Source organism: Scylla paramamosain, chromosome 12, assembly GCF_035594125.1.
Source record: "Scylla paramamosain isolate STU-SP2022 chromosome 12, ASM3559412v1, whole genome shotgun sequence".
Classification (NCBI taxonomy): domain Eukaryota; kingdom Metazoa; phylum Arthropoda; class Malacostraca; order Decapoda; family Portunidae; genus Scylla; species Scylla paramamosain.
This window is the reverse complement of record NC_087162.1, coordinates 6,912,501-6,930,000: the sequence shown is the minus strand read 5'-3', so window position 1 is coordinate 6,930,000 and position 17,500 is coordinate 6,912,501. Positions and strand designations below refer to the sequence as shown.

General features: G+C 42.3%; 1 protein-coding gene and 1 long non-coding RNA gene across 4 annotated transcripts in view; one reads left to right on the top strand and one right to left on the bottom strand.

The window, feature by feature from the left end:
• The window catches only part of LOC135105635 (uncharacterized), a 61,327-nt gene that overhangs the window by 21,122 nt on the left and 22,705 nt on the right, over nt 1-17,500 (top strand). The window contains exon 3 of one of the 3 annotated variants that reach the window (XR_010270931.1): nt 5,772-6,194. The exons of the other annotated variants lie outside the window; for them this stretch is intronic. This is a non-coding gene — a long non-coding RNA (uncharacterized LOC135105635). Of the gene's footprint in view, nt 1-5,771; nt 6,195-17,500 lie in introns of those variants that run through there. 3 annotated transcript variants of the gene reach the window in all.
• Nucleotides 1-17,500, bottom strand: part of LOC135105634 (locomotion-related protein Hikaru genki-like) — a 162,635-nt gene that overhangs the window by 126,719 nt on the left and 18,416 nt on the right. Inside the window, exon 2 of the mRNA XM_064013984.1 lies at nt 1-1,602. This exon is cut by the window's left edge and continues 438 nt beyond it. The gene's annotated coding sequence lies outside the window, so the exon portion shown is untranslated. The remainder of the gene's footprint in view (nt 1,603-17,500) is intronic.

Sequence of the window (17,500 nt, the reverse complement as noted above, 5' to 3'; positions counted from 1 at the left end):
GTCACTCCCGAGGTCACTTTATTAGGGGATGATTTAAAGGGAACACTTTAAGGATGATTTTGCAACGATTTTTCAAGGGTTATTCTAGACGGCACTTCGAAGTCACTTTTTGTGGGTCACTTTTTTTTTTTCTTTATAAATAACTTGAGAATTCACTTCACCGTCACTTTAGAGGTCACTTCAGGAACATTTAAGCTGTCACTGTCGAAGTCACGTGTATTTCCATAAGTTGCTTGTAGGTCAGTTCACCGTCACTTGAGCGGTCACTAGAGGGACACTTCAATATGTCACTGTAGAGGTCACGGTAATCTTCACAGGTTACTTGTCTTCAGAGTCACCTCACAAGTCACTTCATGGATTGCTACGTCAGTCACTTAAGAAATGACATTTATGTCTCTTTAAGGGTCTCTTGGGGGTTCCGCTAAGGTCACACAGGTCACTAAGGTTCAGCTGGAGGTCACTTTCAATATTTTATGCTATATTTTATTGTTATTGTTATTATTATTATTATTATTATTACTATTTTTTTTTTTTTTTGCAGCGGTTTTCTCTCTTTCTTCGTATTATATCTATTTTTTTCTTGAATTTTCACTTTGTGTTATGCATCCCGGAAATACCTGAATTTATTTTTTCCCCCTTTTTTTTTCTCTCGTTTTATAATAACGCTCTAGTCCTGTTTGTTATCTTTCCCTCTTTTTTGGAATCAAACATCAGGTGCATTTTTTCTTTCTTTTCCGCTTACAATAGTTTTTTCCTCTATTTTCTTTTCCTGTTAATCTACCACTACTCTGTACAATTATTATTTACTCTAATATACTAGGAACCAAAACTGAGAATGTATTTATTCATTTATTTATTTACTTACTAACCCTCCCTATTCATCAGTTTATATGTATGTATGAATTTATTAGCTTATCTTAAAATCTAATTAATTTTTGCTTATATACCTTCAGTTGAAACATATGTAATATTTATCTAATTATTCATGTATGTATTCGTCTACTTATTAGTTTGTTGTTGTATTTCGTTAGGATTTATTTTCACAGCTTCTCTTCTTTCTTTCCTCTTTCATGCAATGCTTTTCTTTTTAAAATCAAACTGTCATTTGTTTTTATACTTGCTTCTTTGTTTTATGTGAACTTTTTTTTTTTTACTGTATTATTTTTGTCTTTGTTTTCACTTTGTCTGTTTCCACTGTTCCGTCACCGTCCTTGGCCTGGTGTCCGTGTACAGTCCGTGCCTACAGTCCTTCTTCTGTCCGAGGGAGAATGTGTGGAAATACTGTCTTCAGATCTTTGCCTTTCTCACAAACTTTTTTCCTTTTCCTTTCCTCTTCTAAAATCACAGCACTATTATTTCATTTCATCGTACGCACTTGTATATTTTCCATTTACAGTTTTTTTTTTCTGGTGTATATATATTTGTGTATGTATTTTTTTGTTTTTATTTTTATTTACCTGATGTTTATTTGTGTTTCTTCGCTTTTCATGGCTTTGTTGTTTTTATTTATCTTTTTTCTCTCTCTTTCTCTCTTCCTTCACCTCCAGCAGTAGAGAAGCTGAACACTTTTTCTCTGTCTCGTACTCACTCCAGATTATTTCCCTGGAAGGAGAAAAAAAGAAGGGAAAGTGTTGGGTTAGTTTTGTGCGATAAATGTTTTCACACGTATATTTTTATTTATTTATTTATTTATTCATATATTTATTGTTAACGGAAATTGAACTGAAAACTTTTCTTGCACAATTCTTGCTTTAAATCTAAGAGACAAATTGTTATAAAGGTGATCATGTTGCAAATTGTTTTGTTTATGTACATTTAATTTATTCACACACACACACACACACACACACACACACACACACACACACACACACACACACACACACACACACACACACACACACACACACACACACACACACACACACACACCACCTACGTGATTATACATCATCATTATATTCATGTTCTTTCCCCTCTCTCTCTCTCTCTCTCTCTCTCTCTCTCTCTCTCTCTCTCTCTCTCTCTCTCTCTCTCTCTCTCTCTCTCTCTCTCTCTCTCTACATTCTACCTTCCTTCCATCCTCATCCTTCCACTTATCTTCATCTTTCCTTCTATTTCTTCTTTCGTGTTTTATCATATCCTCTTTATCTTGCCTAATTCTTATTCACAACATATGTATTTTCAATTTTTGTCATCTATATAATCTGTCTTTTCGTCTTCTCCTCCTTCCCTTTTCATTCATTTCATTCTTTTGAAATTTCATGAGGACAGCACGTATTTAAATGATATGTTCTCTTTTTCTTTTTCTTTTTCTTTTTCTTTTTCTTTTTCTCGTGTTCCATGTGTTGAATTCCTTCCATACAAAGCAAACAAACGGACCGTGAATTAATGAACGTTTGTGTGTCTGTTTGTTTGTTCATGTACATAATCCACGTACTTCCCTTGTTAGTTTTAATTTATTTTAGTTTTATTTTATTTTAGATAGATATTTTTTCCTTGATATCCTTGTGTTCTCTCTCTCTCTCTCTCTCTCTCTCTCTCTCTCTCTCTCTCTCTCTCTCTCTCTCTCTCTCTCTCTCTCTCTCTCTCTCTCTCTCTCTCTCTCTCTCTCTCTCTCTCTCTCTCTCTCTCTCTGAAGGGATGAGTACCCATGAGCATGTTCATCAAGACACATTAGCACAATGAGCCTCTCGTGGGACATTGGCTGGAAGGAGTGTCTTGGTTGTAGCTGAAGAAATTAGTTTAGAGTCCCTCGCTCGCTGTCTTGTCTGCTGGGCCCGTGTTGTTGTTGTTGTTGTTGTTGTTGTTGATGGTGGTGGTGGTGGTGGTGGTGGTGGTGGTGATGAGGGTGGTGGTGGTGGTGTGGTGGTGGCGGCGATGGTGTTGGTGTCGTTATTATTATTATTATTATTATTATTATTATTATTATTATTATTATTATTATTACTCGTATTATTATTATTATTTTTATCATCATCATCTATATCATTATTACTACTTCTATGCGTATTACTACTACTACTACTACTACTACTTTGCTGTTACTACTACTACTACTACTACTACTACTACTACTACTACTACTACTACTACTACTACTACTACTAGTACTACTACTACTACTACTACTACTACTACTACTACTACTACTACTACTACTACTACTAACTACTACCACTACTACTACTACTACTACTACTACTACTACTACTACTACTACTACTACTACTACTACTACTACTACTACTACTACTACTACTACTACTACTGCTGCTGCTGCTGCTGTTATTATCACCACTGCAGTTATTGTGCACGTGATGGCATGAACCACTTGCATTCCCCCAGTTTGCTGCTGTGATGATAACTTAATTACTGCCGTGTGACATGACCATTGTTGTTATTGTAAGTGAAATAATTTTGATACTACTGCTACTACTATGTCCTTTATTATTATTATTACTACTATTATTGTTGGTATTGCTGCTGCTGCTGCTGCTGCTGGTGTTGTTGCTAGAATCAGTGCCCTCTTTCTTCAGATTATTTTATTCCTTGCTATAAACAGATGTCTACGTATACAGCAGTAGCAATAGTAGCAGCACTAGCAGTAGTAGTAGTAGTAGTAGTAGTAGTAGTAGTAGTAGTAGTAGTAGTAGTAGTAGTAGAAGTAGTAGTAGTAATAGTAGTAGTAATTACATTAATAAAAATGACAGAATAATAATGATGATAAAGAAAATGCAGTCATTATGATTAAACGAGTGGACTTCATCTAAATAATAGTTTCCTACACACACACACACACACACACACACACACACACACACACACACACACACACACACACACACACACACACACACACACACACACACACACACACACACACACACACACACACACACACACACACACACACACACACACACACACACACACACACACACACACACACACACACACACACACACACACACACACACACACACACACACACACACACACACACACACACACACACACACACACACACACACACACACACACACACACACACACACACACACACACACACACACACACACACACACACACACACACACACACACACACACACACACACACACACACACACACACACACACACACACACACACACACACACACACACACACACACACACACACACACACACACACACACACACACACACACACACACACACACACACACACACACACACACACACACACACACACACACACACACACACACACACACACACACACACACACACACACACACACACACACACACACACACACACACACACACACACACACACACACACACACACACACACACACACACACACACACACACACACACACACACACACACACACACACACACACACACACACACACACACACACACACACACACACACACACACACACACACACACACACACACACACACACACACACACACACACACACACACACACACACACACACACACACACACACACACACACACACACACACACACACACACACACACACACACACACACACACACACACACACACACACACACACACACACACACACACACACACACACACACACACACACACACACACACACACACACACACACACACACACACACACACACACACACACACACACACACACACACACACACACACACACACACACACACACACACACACACACACACACACACACACACACACACACACACACACACACACACACACACACACACACACACACACACACACACACACACACACACACACACACACACACACACACACACACACACACACACACACACACACACACACACACACACACACACACACACACACACACACACACACACACACACACACACACACACACACACACACACACACACACACACACACACACACACACACACACACACACACACACACACACACACACACACACACACACACACACACACACACACACACACACACACACACACACACACACACACACACACACACACACACACACACACACACACACACACACACACACACACACACACACACACACACACACACACACACACACACACACACACACACACACACACACACACACACACACACACACACACACACACACACACACACACACACACACACACACACACACACACACACACACACACACACACACACACACACACACACACACACACACACACACACACACACACACACACACACACACACACACACACACACACACACACACACACACACACACACACACACACACACACACACACACACACACACACACACACACACACACACACACACACACACACACACACACACACACACACACACACACACACACACACACACACACACACACACACACACACACACACACACACACACACACACACACACACACACACACACACACACACACACACACACACACACACACACACACACACACACACACACACACACACACACACACACACACACACACACACACACACACACACACACACACACACACACACACACACACACACACACACACACACACACACACACACACACACACACACACGGTTTAATAGTTATCAATAATACGTCTCCACTTGACATCGAAGGATCTGCAGAGGAGGCATGTGTCAGGGGAAGGAAGTTGGTACTAACGGGCTATCAACATTGTGCTTTTAGGGAACCGTCCCCCCTCTCAAGACTTGGCGGGATTCTCAAAGCACACTTCACCTCTGCCCCCGCCACTTGGCTGACATTCACTTCAACACCTGCTGCTTCCTGTGAGAAGGCGAATCCACTGTTCACCAGCCACATGTAGCCCAGTCGGATTATTTTCTTTCTAAATACACGCGGTTTTATTAGTTATTCTAAGAAGGGAGATTATTTTTTGTGTATGGCCTGCAGATCCTTCCTGACTACAGTGCTGTGGGGACCTACCGACTTGACACATCATACTAAGCTCAGCAACGTCCATAGTTTTCTGAGGCCTTTTCTCTCCTGTGATTTCAATATCACTTTCAAGAATTTGAGCTTCACCTCTCGCACGGATACCTTACATTTATAAATGATTCCATCCATCCTGTTTTTCTCACCCCCGAGCTGCTAACTCCGTACAGGGGCCTTATCCGCCCATGTAGGGAGTATGTTTCACATGTATGGAGGGTTCCACAGGGTTGAATCAAAAGCTTTTCGTCTTATCAACTCCTCTCCTCTAACTAACTGTCTTCAACCTCTTTCTCATCGCCGCAGTGTTGCATCTCTTGCTATCTTCTACCGCTATTTTTATGCTAACTGCTCTTCTGATCTTGCCAACTGCATGCCTCCCCTCCTCCCGTGGCCTCGCTGCACAAGACTTTCTTCTTTCTCTCATCCCTATTCTGTTCACCTCTCTGATGCAAGAGTTAACCAGTATTCTCGGTCATTCTTCCTTTTCCCTGGTAAACTCTGGAAATCCCTGCCTGCTTCTGTACTTCCTCCTTCCTATGACTTGAACTCTTTCATGAGGGAGGTTTCAAGACACTTACCCACCCCTTTTTTTTTCTACCATTCTGTCTGTCATCTTATGGGCACTAACAATAAATGGGGCTTTTTTTTGGCTCATATTTTTTTCTCTTTTGACCAGTGGCCCTCTTGCATAAAAAAAAAAAAGAAAACTTCGTAACTTAAATGCATCCATATTATCTATATTCATCCAATTTGATTCTGCTACTTTTCAAGGCAAGGATGGCTGTATTGTTATAGTGGTGATGTACAGATTATGTTTCATCTTGTAAGTTGGAGCTGTAACAGTGAGTGGCCGATGAATAGCGAGTTGAGGAGGAAGTGCCGCGTTACGTCCTCAAGCGTCACTCTGTTGGTGCCAAGGTCCCCGCCAGTGTGAGATAGCAGCGGCAGACCAGAGCCACGGCCACGGCACAGGGTTGGGTGTTTTAGCTGCTTTTGACTGCTTTTTTTTATTAGCGTGTTATTTCCTCAGTGTCAATACCTGTTGTCCTTCATGTTGCATGTATTGATAAGAGCAGTATGAAGATTTGTATTCGCCATGATGTATTTATCATGCCAGAATACTACGATGTATATTTCCTCGCGGTGTTGTTTGCGTTGCTTTAGGAGTGTTGCTCTGGCCATCCACTAAGTCAGGGTTTCTCAGCCTTTTTTTTAACCTGGGCCCCCCAGAAGCTGGTTCAGTGTAGTTTGGGCCCCCTCCTCCATGCGCCACACACTCAACCCCCTCCTCAACTATGCCACCATAGATAGATAGAATCAGACAGATAGATAGATATATAGATAGAGGGAGAGCATGACAGCTGCATCTCATTTGTACTAATAACCAGTGAGTCCTTGATTTCCTGTGATTTTTTTTTCCTCTCCCATCCTGTGCTCACCCCTCTCCCCCTCCTAAAGAGTGTCCGCATCCCTCCCCCCTTTGAGAACCACTGCATTAAGTTATTGTTTTCAGTATTTATAGTCTGACAAGGGCATGAAACTGCTTGCTAGTACGTGGTGGAGCACTAACTGTTAGGCGCTGTCGTAGTATTGAAGTTTTATGATCATTAGTGTTACAATGCACATCGGGATGAGGACACCATACCCGGGTGTGTCCAGTTACTGAATTCATGAGCGTGGTTACGTGATAGCGTCTCGAATTGGTAGGAGGCAAATATAGTCCTCGTAAAAAGCCCTGTCAGAGCACCTCCATACCTGTGCATAATGACATAATGTACGCATATATTGAATACAAAGTCAACCAAGGAGAGTTCTTTTGCTACTCATCGGCATCACGCAAGAGCCAAGACCGTCTTGCACACACACACACACACACACACACACACACACACACACACACACACACACACACACACACACACACACACACACACACACACACACACACACACACACAAGGAGGAGTATGAAAAGGAGGTGGAGGAACAGTAAAAGGAAGAGGATGTGAAACAGGAGCAAGAAAATGAAAATGTGAAGGAGGAGAAAAAGGAATAGGGTGCAGAGGAGGAGGAATAGAATAGAATGCTGAGGAGGAGGAGGAGGAGGAGGAGGAGGAGGATATGACATCAAACAAGTCTTTTATTAATATTCAACAACAAATTTATATTTCTAGCGTTGTTTTCTTTAAGTCTTTTGTGTGTTCCCTTGACCTCCTGTCTCTTGTAATAACCGATGTCAACATTATATGCAGCAGTGTGTGTGTGTGTGTGTGTGTGTGTGTGTGTGTGTGTGTGTGTGTGTGTGTGTGTGTGTGTGTGTTGTATCGAGTAAAAGTGAAAGGTTGTGAGGTGATACATTGTAGCTTGTGTTATAATTTATTTTTCAAATTCTCTCTCTCTCTCTCTCTCTCTCTCTCTCTCTCTCTCTCTCTCTCTCTCTCTCTCTCTCTCTCTCTCTCTCTCTCTCTCTCTCTCTCTCACTTTTTTTAATAGCATATCTTTCAATTTTCTGTGTTAGTCTCTGTCTTTACATTGTTTGTATATCAGTCTCTCTCTCTCTCTCTCTCTCTCTCTCTCTCTCTCTCTCTCTCTCTCTCTCTCTCTCTCTCTCTCTCTCTCTCTCTCTCTCTCAATAAGCCTGATTTTCCCTCCTTAACATCTCCCTCCCCAATCCCCTCCGTCTTTCTCCCTCTTTCCCTCCTTCCCTCTTCCCCCGAACCCTCTCAATACATTTTCCTCTTCATGGGCAATAAACATAAGTAAAGTGCGGGCGTATTCTTCTTTATGGCGCTGTGTCATGCGAATAAAAATCAATACATCAGTCTATTCTGTTATCAAACGGTGTATTTAAGGTGTAATAGCCTCAGGGCCGCGGGTGGAGGAGCGTTTAAGGCCGGACGGTGTGTGGATGGGATGGGATAAGAGAGAGAGGAGATAGAGAAGGTTTGGGAACAGGGAGAGTAGAATGATGGGAAGGAAGAACCAGGGGAGTTTTTTTTTTTTTCAATTATTTTTCTCTCAAGAAGCGGTGTTTCTAGGGAGAGTTTGGGAAGGAGGGGGAAGTAGAATGATGGGTGAGATGGAAGTGGTAGGTGAAGGAAGAATCGGGGGAACTTTTTTTAATCTTTTTTTTTTTTTTTTCAAAGGAGCGGTATTTCCGTGTTTTTTTTTCTCTCCCTCTTTCTCTTTCTGTTTAGGTAAGAGATAGGGAGAGTCTGGGAAGGAGGGGGGAGTGGAATGATGGGCGTGATGGAAGGGATGTGGGAAGGAAGGATCGGAGGGGACTTTTCAATCTTGTTTTGTGTAAGGAGAATTATTTTCTTTTTCCTTATCCCTTTTTATTTCTCCCTCTTCTTGATCAGCCTTTTTCACATACATAAGAAAAGAAGAAGAAGAGGAACAGTAGGAATGGAATGCCGTGATGAGAATAAGAGGGAGAGGGACACAATGACACACAAAGAAACAACAACAAACATTAGACCAGCTGGCCGTATACGAAAGCTGCACGTTTGGGTGAAAGAGTTGGAATAGAATGCCGTGATGGGAGGGAATGCGACACAAATGAACACAGAGGAAGAACAAACATCATCAGACGTGTTGGCCCATTGCGAGACTGCTTGTGATACTCCATGCACATTAGGTAACCTGGAGTAAGAATTTTGGCATTGTAGTGAAGTGTAGTGTATTTAGTATACAGTAAGACATGTAGGATAGATATAGGATGGTACTGCCTTTTTTTAACCAATTTCTCTCTCTCTCTCTCTCTCTCTCTCTCTCTCTCTCTCTCTCTCTCTCTCTCTCTCTCTCTCTCTCTCTCTCTCTCTCTCTCTCTCTCTCTCTCCACCCTTCCCATCTTTGTAACGCCATTTCCTTAATAAACTGTTAAACTACTGAATGACTGCCTGATTGATGATTGACTGATTGACTGCTATATTCTGACGCCATAACACTAAGGTCACGTGACGCAGCGCACTAAGGTTTAAGTACAGGCATTACTTAAGTATAAAGCGAGGAGAACGAGGTAAAAAATGCAATTAAAAACTACAATCAACATTTAAATGCAAAATAAAAGAGAAGGGCAGAAAGGATTTGGGAAGGAGTGGAAGGGTGGAATGAGAGGAAGTAAACGCATGAGTAAGAGAGGTAGAGAGAGAGGAGAGAGATAAAAGAGGAGAGAAAGAGAGAAAAATGCGATGATGAGAAGTGGAAGGGGCAGTAGATGCATAAATAAGAGGTGGATGGAGAGAGAGAGAGAGAGAGAGAGAGAGAGAGAGAGAGAGAGAGAGAGAGAGAGAGAGAGAGAGAGAGAGAGCTGTAAAAGTGGGAAGGTGTAGCGAGTGTGTGGAAATGGGAGGAAGAGAAGGTGGAAGAGGAGATGGGTGTGGAGAGGGAAGCTTTGGCATGTAATGGAGCGAGATGGGGAGGGGGAGGGAAGTAATGGGGTGGAAGGGCGTGATAGACAGGGAGGTGAAGAGAGGGAGGGTTGGCAAGGACGGCAAGCAGGGGAGGGGAACTTGTAAAGGGAAGAGTGAGGAGAGGATTAGATGTAAAAGCAGAGTAGGATACGAGGAATGGAAGTAATGGTTTAACTCTTTCACTGCTAATGGGAGACGCTATGATGCTTGTTACTCCTCGTGTGGGTAACTTTGTACGTAGAGTGTTACTGAACTGAGACATCACGAGGGGCTGAAGGGTTTAAATTACTCAAGTCATTTATGTTATTGTCGCTGGCGCCTTTCGTCATTGGCTAAACTAAACATTTTATTCAGCTTGAGGAGTATTGAGTACATAGCCAGTGAAGACAAGGAAACATCATCATCCCAGGACAGTCTATTTCATTCCAGCACAGTCTAGTCCACCCCAGCCCAGCCTAATTCAAAGCAGTCTAGATCATCTCACTCCAGCTTATCTCAATGCAGTCCAGATCATCCCAACAGAGTTCAGTTTATCCCAGCCTATCTCAGCCCCACCTAGTCTATCCCAGTCTAGCCCATCCCATCCCAGTCTATCCCATTCCAATTTAGTCCATCCGAACCCAGTCTATCACAGTCCAGTTTAATCCTTCCCAGCCCAGTCTATCCCAGCCTTGTCCATCCAAGCTCAGCCCAGCCCAGCCTAGTCTATCCCAAGCCAGCCCAGTCCATCCCAGCCCAGCCTGTCCTTATGTTAATTACTAGCGTTGGTCTAATTCCCAATATATGCACCGGGGTGATTGCCTCATTAGTGTTTGCTGTGAAATATTCATATGCGCCTACTGCTGTAATGAATTTTCTATCAAATTAAGCCCCCTATCTTCCTCTCTCCACGCCTCTCTCTCTCTCTCTCTCTCTCTCTCTCTCTCTCTCTCTCTCTCTCTCTCTCTCTCTCTCTCTCTCTCTCTCTCTCTCTCTCTCTCTCTCTCTCTCTCTCTCTCTCTCGTAGCGTGCGAGGAGGCAGTGAGGGGACCAGGTGTGATGGGCTTAATAGGCATGTGTTGGTGAGAGGAGGAGGAGGAGGAGGAGGAGAGCGCTGGAGGCTGGAACTTATAGTTTGATGCGCCTAAAAACAATCTTCCTCTCCTCCTCCTCTTCCTTCTCCTCCTCCTCCTCCTCCTCCTCCTCCTTCTTGTTCATTTGTTTTTCTTTTGGACTAGTTGTTGTTGTTGTTGTAGTTGTCGTTGTTCGTGGTGGTGGTGGTGGTGGTGGTGATGGTGGTGGTGGTGTTGTTGTTGTTGTTGTTGTTGTTGTTGTTGTTGTTGTTGTTGTTGTTGTTGTTGTTGTCATTATTATTATATTATTACTATTATTAGGATTGTCATTATTATTTCTGTCTTGTTACTCCTAATCTTCTTGTTTTTCTTCTTTCTTTTTCTTGTTTTGCCTCATCATCACCACCACCACCACTACTACTACTACTACTTCTTCTACTACTACTACTACTACTACTACTACTACTACTACTACTACTACTACTACTACTACTACTACTACTACTACTACTACTACTACTACTACTACCACCACCACCACCACCACCACCACCACCACCACCACCACCACCACCACCACCACCACCACCACCACTACTACAACTACTACTACAAATGATAATAATAATGATAACACTCAATATTGTAATTCCTCCCACCACCGCCACCACCACCACCACCACCACCACCACCACCACCACCACCGCTACCACCACCACCACCACCACCACCACCACCACCACCACCACCACCGCTTTCCCCTCAAGATAAACACATTACAGCAAGTGAGTCCTCGGCAGCTTAAACATCATTAGTGTCCTGCGAGGAATGAGTCTTGTGTGAGCTAATTATATTCAAAGGGGAGGAGGATTGTGTGTGTGTGTGTCTGTGCGTGTGTGTGTGTGTGTGTGGTGAAGTAGACGGTAGAGAAATGTTAAGAGATGTGAAGTGAGGTGAGATGAGGTGATGTAAGGTGAGGAAGTCGAGAGTCTAACTTAATAACGAAACTTCTTGTAGCGATGGAAGCTAACAAACAGTTCTGCGCGGGAAGGGAGTGAAGAATGAAAGGGATGGAGTTGAATGAAGCGTTGAGTTTGAAAAGTTTGGCGTGCGGTTCTCGTGATAATAGCGATAAGAAGTGAAAGTTGTGGTAATTGTTGCTAATAGTTGGTAATAGTTGATGAAAAAGAAGAAAAAATTAAATGGAAAAGAAAGTTAATGCAGCGATTTGTATGATTAGTTAATTGATTCATACATGCTGTCTGTGAAAGAAACTGAATTAATTGTCAGTAATACGTTTGTGAGGGAGAAAAAGAGAGAAAAACGAATAATAAAAAAGAAAAAAACGGAAATATTACATGCATATTTTTTTTAGCGAGTGTATAAGGATAAAAAAAACATACACAAAAAAAAAACATTGAACGGGATTGGAAAAACGTTTAGGTGGCGGGAGAGAACAAAAAAAAACGGATGACACAGGAATCCACTTTCAATAAATTTAGCTTCTAACGAGACAGAATCCACGTGCTCCCTTCCCCCTCCCTCCACTTAAACCCACACACACACACACACACACACACACACACACACACACACACACACACACACACACACACACACACACACACACACACACACACACACACACACACACACACACACACACACACACACACACACACACACACACACACACACACACACACACACACACACACACACACATAATGGAGAAAGAACGCTTAATGTGGAGTCTGTGAAAGTCGGCTGGTGGGGTCTGGCTAATGTGTGTGTGTGTGTGTGTGTGTGTGTGTGTGTGTGTGTGTGTGTGTGTGTGTGTGTGTGTGTCGAAAATTATCCAAGTTGTATAAAAAAGGACACAAAAGGTTGAATAATAATTGTATGTAAAAAGAAACAGTTGGAAATGAATTTTTTATGTAGTGCAAGTGGTATGATATTAATTAGACAGGTATGTACGTACGTAGGTAGAGAGCGGAATGAGACTTGCAATATGACAAGTAAATGTTTTTGCTTGTGAAATCAGAAATGAATGGTAAGAGTTCTTTTTATATCATATTTATTTATTTTTCTTTCTCATCCTCTTCTTTGTATTATTATCTAGTCTTCGTCGTTGTCCTCCTCCTCCTCCTCCTCCTCCTCCTCCTCCTCCTCAACCCTGAACGTCACTGTATTATTTCATTATTTCATGGATGCTATTCTGGTCGTTCCTTCGTCAGGCTCAGAGAGAGAGAGAGAGAGAGAGAGAGAGAGAGAGAGAGAGAGAGAGAGAGAGAGAGAGAGAGAGAGAGAGAGAGAGAGAGAGAGAGAGAGAGAGAGAGAGAGAGAGAGAGAGAGAGAGAGAGAGAGAGAGAGAGTATAAATTAATATGATAAAATTGCCCCAAAAGTTTAATATAGAGCACCGTGAAAAATGAAGCAGTCGAGAGCCAAAAAAAAAAAAGAAGAAAAAAAAAAAAAGAGTTATAGATAAATAAAAGAAGTTTACTCTCACCCAGAATTCATGTGTTTAGTTTGCTGTTGCTGTTGTTGTTGTTGTTGTTATCATCATTATTATTATTATTATTATTATTATTATTATTATTATTATTATTATTATTATTATTATTATGTGGGAATATGTAACACGCAAGAGAATTGGAATACTAAGATTAACTCAACAAATCGTAAAGTTGGAGAGCAATGATTGGAGGAGAGATTGAATTAATGAACAGTTATGCTCTCACACGCCTTATCTAGTACGTAATGGTGATGACAACCTCTCTCTCTCTCTCTCTCTCTCTCTCTCTCTCTCTCTCTCTCTCTCTCTCTCTCTCTCTCTCTCTCTCTCTCTCTCTCTCTCTCTCTCTCTCTCTCACCCTCCTCTCTCTTTATTATTTTTATCCTTCTCTCCCCTTTCCTGATACTCTCTTCTTGTCGTAAGCATCCTTCTTCTCCCCCTCTCACCACCATCACTACCACCACTACTATTACCACCACCATCACCACCACCACCACCGCCGTCGCCGTCGCAGCCACCACTAGCACAGCCTTCGTGAGCCTCGCCCCTCCCTCACCGCCACCACCTTCATCACTATTAAACAAAAGAGGTGTTATTAGTGCCTTCACACCTGTCTGCTTCCTTCCTTCCTTCCTTCCTTCCTTCACTTTGTTTTCCTTCCTTCCTTGCTTGCTTTCTTCTTTCATTCCGTTACGCCTGCTTCCCTACTTCCTTCCTTCCTGTCTTCCTTCCTTTCTTTCTTTCTTTCTTTCTTTCTTTCTCTCATTCTTTCATTCTTTCTTCCTTCACACCTTTCTTCTTTCTTTCATTCTTTTTTCTTTCACACCTTTCTTCCTTCTTTCCTTCCTTCCTTCCTTCCTTCCTTCCTTCCTTCCTTCCTTCCTTCCTTCCTTCCTTCCTTCCTTCCTTCCTTCCTTCCTTCCTTCCTTCCTGTCTTTCTGTCTGTCTGTCTGTCAATCTTTCTTTATTTTTCCTTGCTTCCTTCATTTGCTTATTTAATTCATTCTTTCTTTCTTCACCTGCTTCCTCTCTCTCTCTCTCTCTCTCTCTCTCTCTCTCTCTCTCTCTCTCTCTCTCTCTCTCTCTCTCTCTCTCTCTCTCTCTCTCTCTCGTCTTTTCAATAATTTTCTTGCTCTGTTCTATCTCCGCTTATGTGTGTGTGTGTGTGTGTGTGTGTGTGTGTGTGTGTGTGTGTGTGTGTGTGTGTGTGTGTGTGTGTGTGTGAGTGTGAGAGAGCGTTAATAAAATATAGTAATTTCTCACATTTATATTGCTTTGATATTGATATGATTTCATTCACTGTAAATCTGAAGAGTCATTTCCCTCTTTAATAAATACTGGAAATTATTGAATATTGTTTTTGTTACGTCTTTCTAATTTGCGCTGCGCTATAATAACGAGTCGTGATATCCTTATTTTTTGTGATTGTTGAAGCGAATAAAACTGATTTGCTGCATGAGTAATAGCAAAAAAGTTCATGCTGTAAAAATTAAGCTAGACAGAGAGAGAGAGAGAGAGAGAGAGAGAGAGAGAGAGAGAGAGAGAGAGAGAGAGAGAGAGAGAGAGAGAAACCAGAAAGTGATGAATTATGCTTTACATGACTCGCACACGCTGAAAGAGAGAGAGAGAGAGAGAGAGAGAGAGAGAGAGAGAGAGAGAGAGAGAGAGAGAGAGAGAGAGAGAGAGAGAGAGAGAGAGAGATTGACTGAAGAGCAAAATGGCGTAAGAGAGAGAGAGAGAGAGAGAGAGAGAGAGAGAGAGAGAGAGAGAGAGAGAGAGAGAGAGAGAGAGAGAGAGAGAGAGAGAGAGAGAGACTGTGTGGAGCTTAGTACCTGACAAAGACCGCGATCAACAACAACACAAAAATGAGGCTAGCGGAAACACGAAGGGCAGGCGGCGCACACACACACACACACACACACACACACACACACACACACACACACACACACACACACACACACACACACACACACACACACACACACACACACACACACACAAGAGGCGGGGAGGAGATGAAACAGAACCTTTGTAGCACACTGTTTACATCCATCCAGAGCTTGTGGCCAGGATATGTGTGGAGAGAGAGAGAGAGAGAGAGAGAGAGAGAGAGAGAGAGAGAGAGAGAGAGAGAGAGAGAGAGAGAGAGAGAGAGAGAGAGAGAGAGAGAGTTTGCTGATGTATTTACAAACATCTTATCACTTTTCATTTATTTTTTCTGACCTTTTTTGATGTAATATTTTTTTTTCGTTCTATTTGAAAATGATTCTTCTTTTGTTTCCATGAGAGAGAGAGAGAGAGAGAGAGAGAGAGAGAGAGAGAGAGAGAGAGAGAGAGAGAGAGAGAGAGAGAGAGAGAGAGAAAGGTATAAGCCAGAAAGTGGGAGCGTGAATGAGAATGATAAGAGAAAATGTTGGTGAGTGCGAGTGAGGAAAGCTTAAAGAGAGAGAGAGAGAGAGAGAGAGAGAGAGAGAGAGAGAGAGAGAGAGAGAGAGAGAGAGAGAGAGAGAGACAGTCGTAATGCTTGATGCTCGAAATGGAATATGAGAGAAGGGGAACGAGGGCGGCTGGGCGTGGAGCAACATAAGGAAGGAAGCATAAAGGGTTGTAACACGTGTAAGTGGAGTCAATTAAGCTTTTATAAACATTCCTGGCAGGTGTGAGCGCTATAAATTCACTTGCGGGGATTATCATGAACTTAGTGGGGGATCAGAACGGTTGTGTTATTCGTCACGTCATTTATTTGATTTGTGTCAGCACTCGGGGACGTGCTTGGAGTGGCGGAAAATTATAATATGTGTTGATTGTGCTTCTCTCTCTCTCTCGTCTGTGCTCTGTGCTGAATGGCAAAGGTTGTTGAGGTTACCTGTGTTGTTAATTTGTTACCAGTGCATCATCAATGGAGCTTCGGTACGTGGCTTTAACAATTTCCTCCTATTCTCAACTTCTTTAATGGCCACTTTATCGTCTCATGCTGAAAAGTTGGTATTTATGTATATTCTTGACGTTATTTATTCATTTATTTACGTATTCATTTTTTTTTGGGGGGGAGGAGGGGGAAAGGCGGGCGTTAAGTTGCTTTTTCATCCCGATCTGTTAACGGCATTTCTAGTTTGATATTTTGTCACGTGGCGCAGTGTGACCCCGTTAGTGTTGCGAAATTAAATCAATCAGTCAATTTTGCTGTCTGTTGGAACACACGCCAATACTTAAAACATTAGTAAACTGCACGCTTCAGAGAGAGAGAGAGAGAGAGAGAGAGAGAGAGAGAGAGAGAGAGAGAGAGAGAGAGAGAGAGAGAGAGAGAGAGAGAGAGAGAGAGAGACAAATAACTGTTTGCTGCCACAGCCTTTAGAAGAGAGTCTTTCCTGCGGCAGGGAAGAAAGAAGTCTGGAGAGGAAGGGAGGAAGGGAGGATGGGAAAGAGAGAGAGAGAGAGAGAGAGAGAGAGAGAGAGAGAGAGAGAGAGAGAGAGAG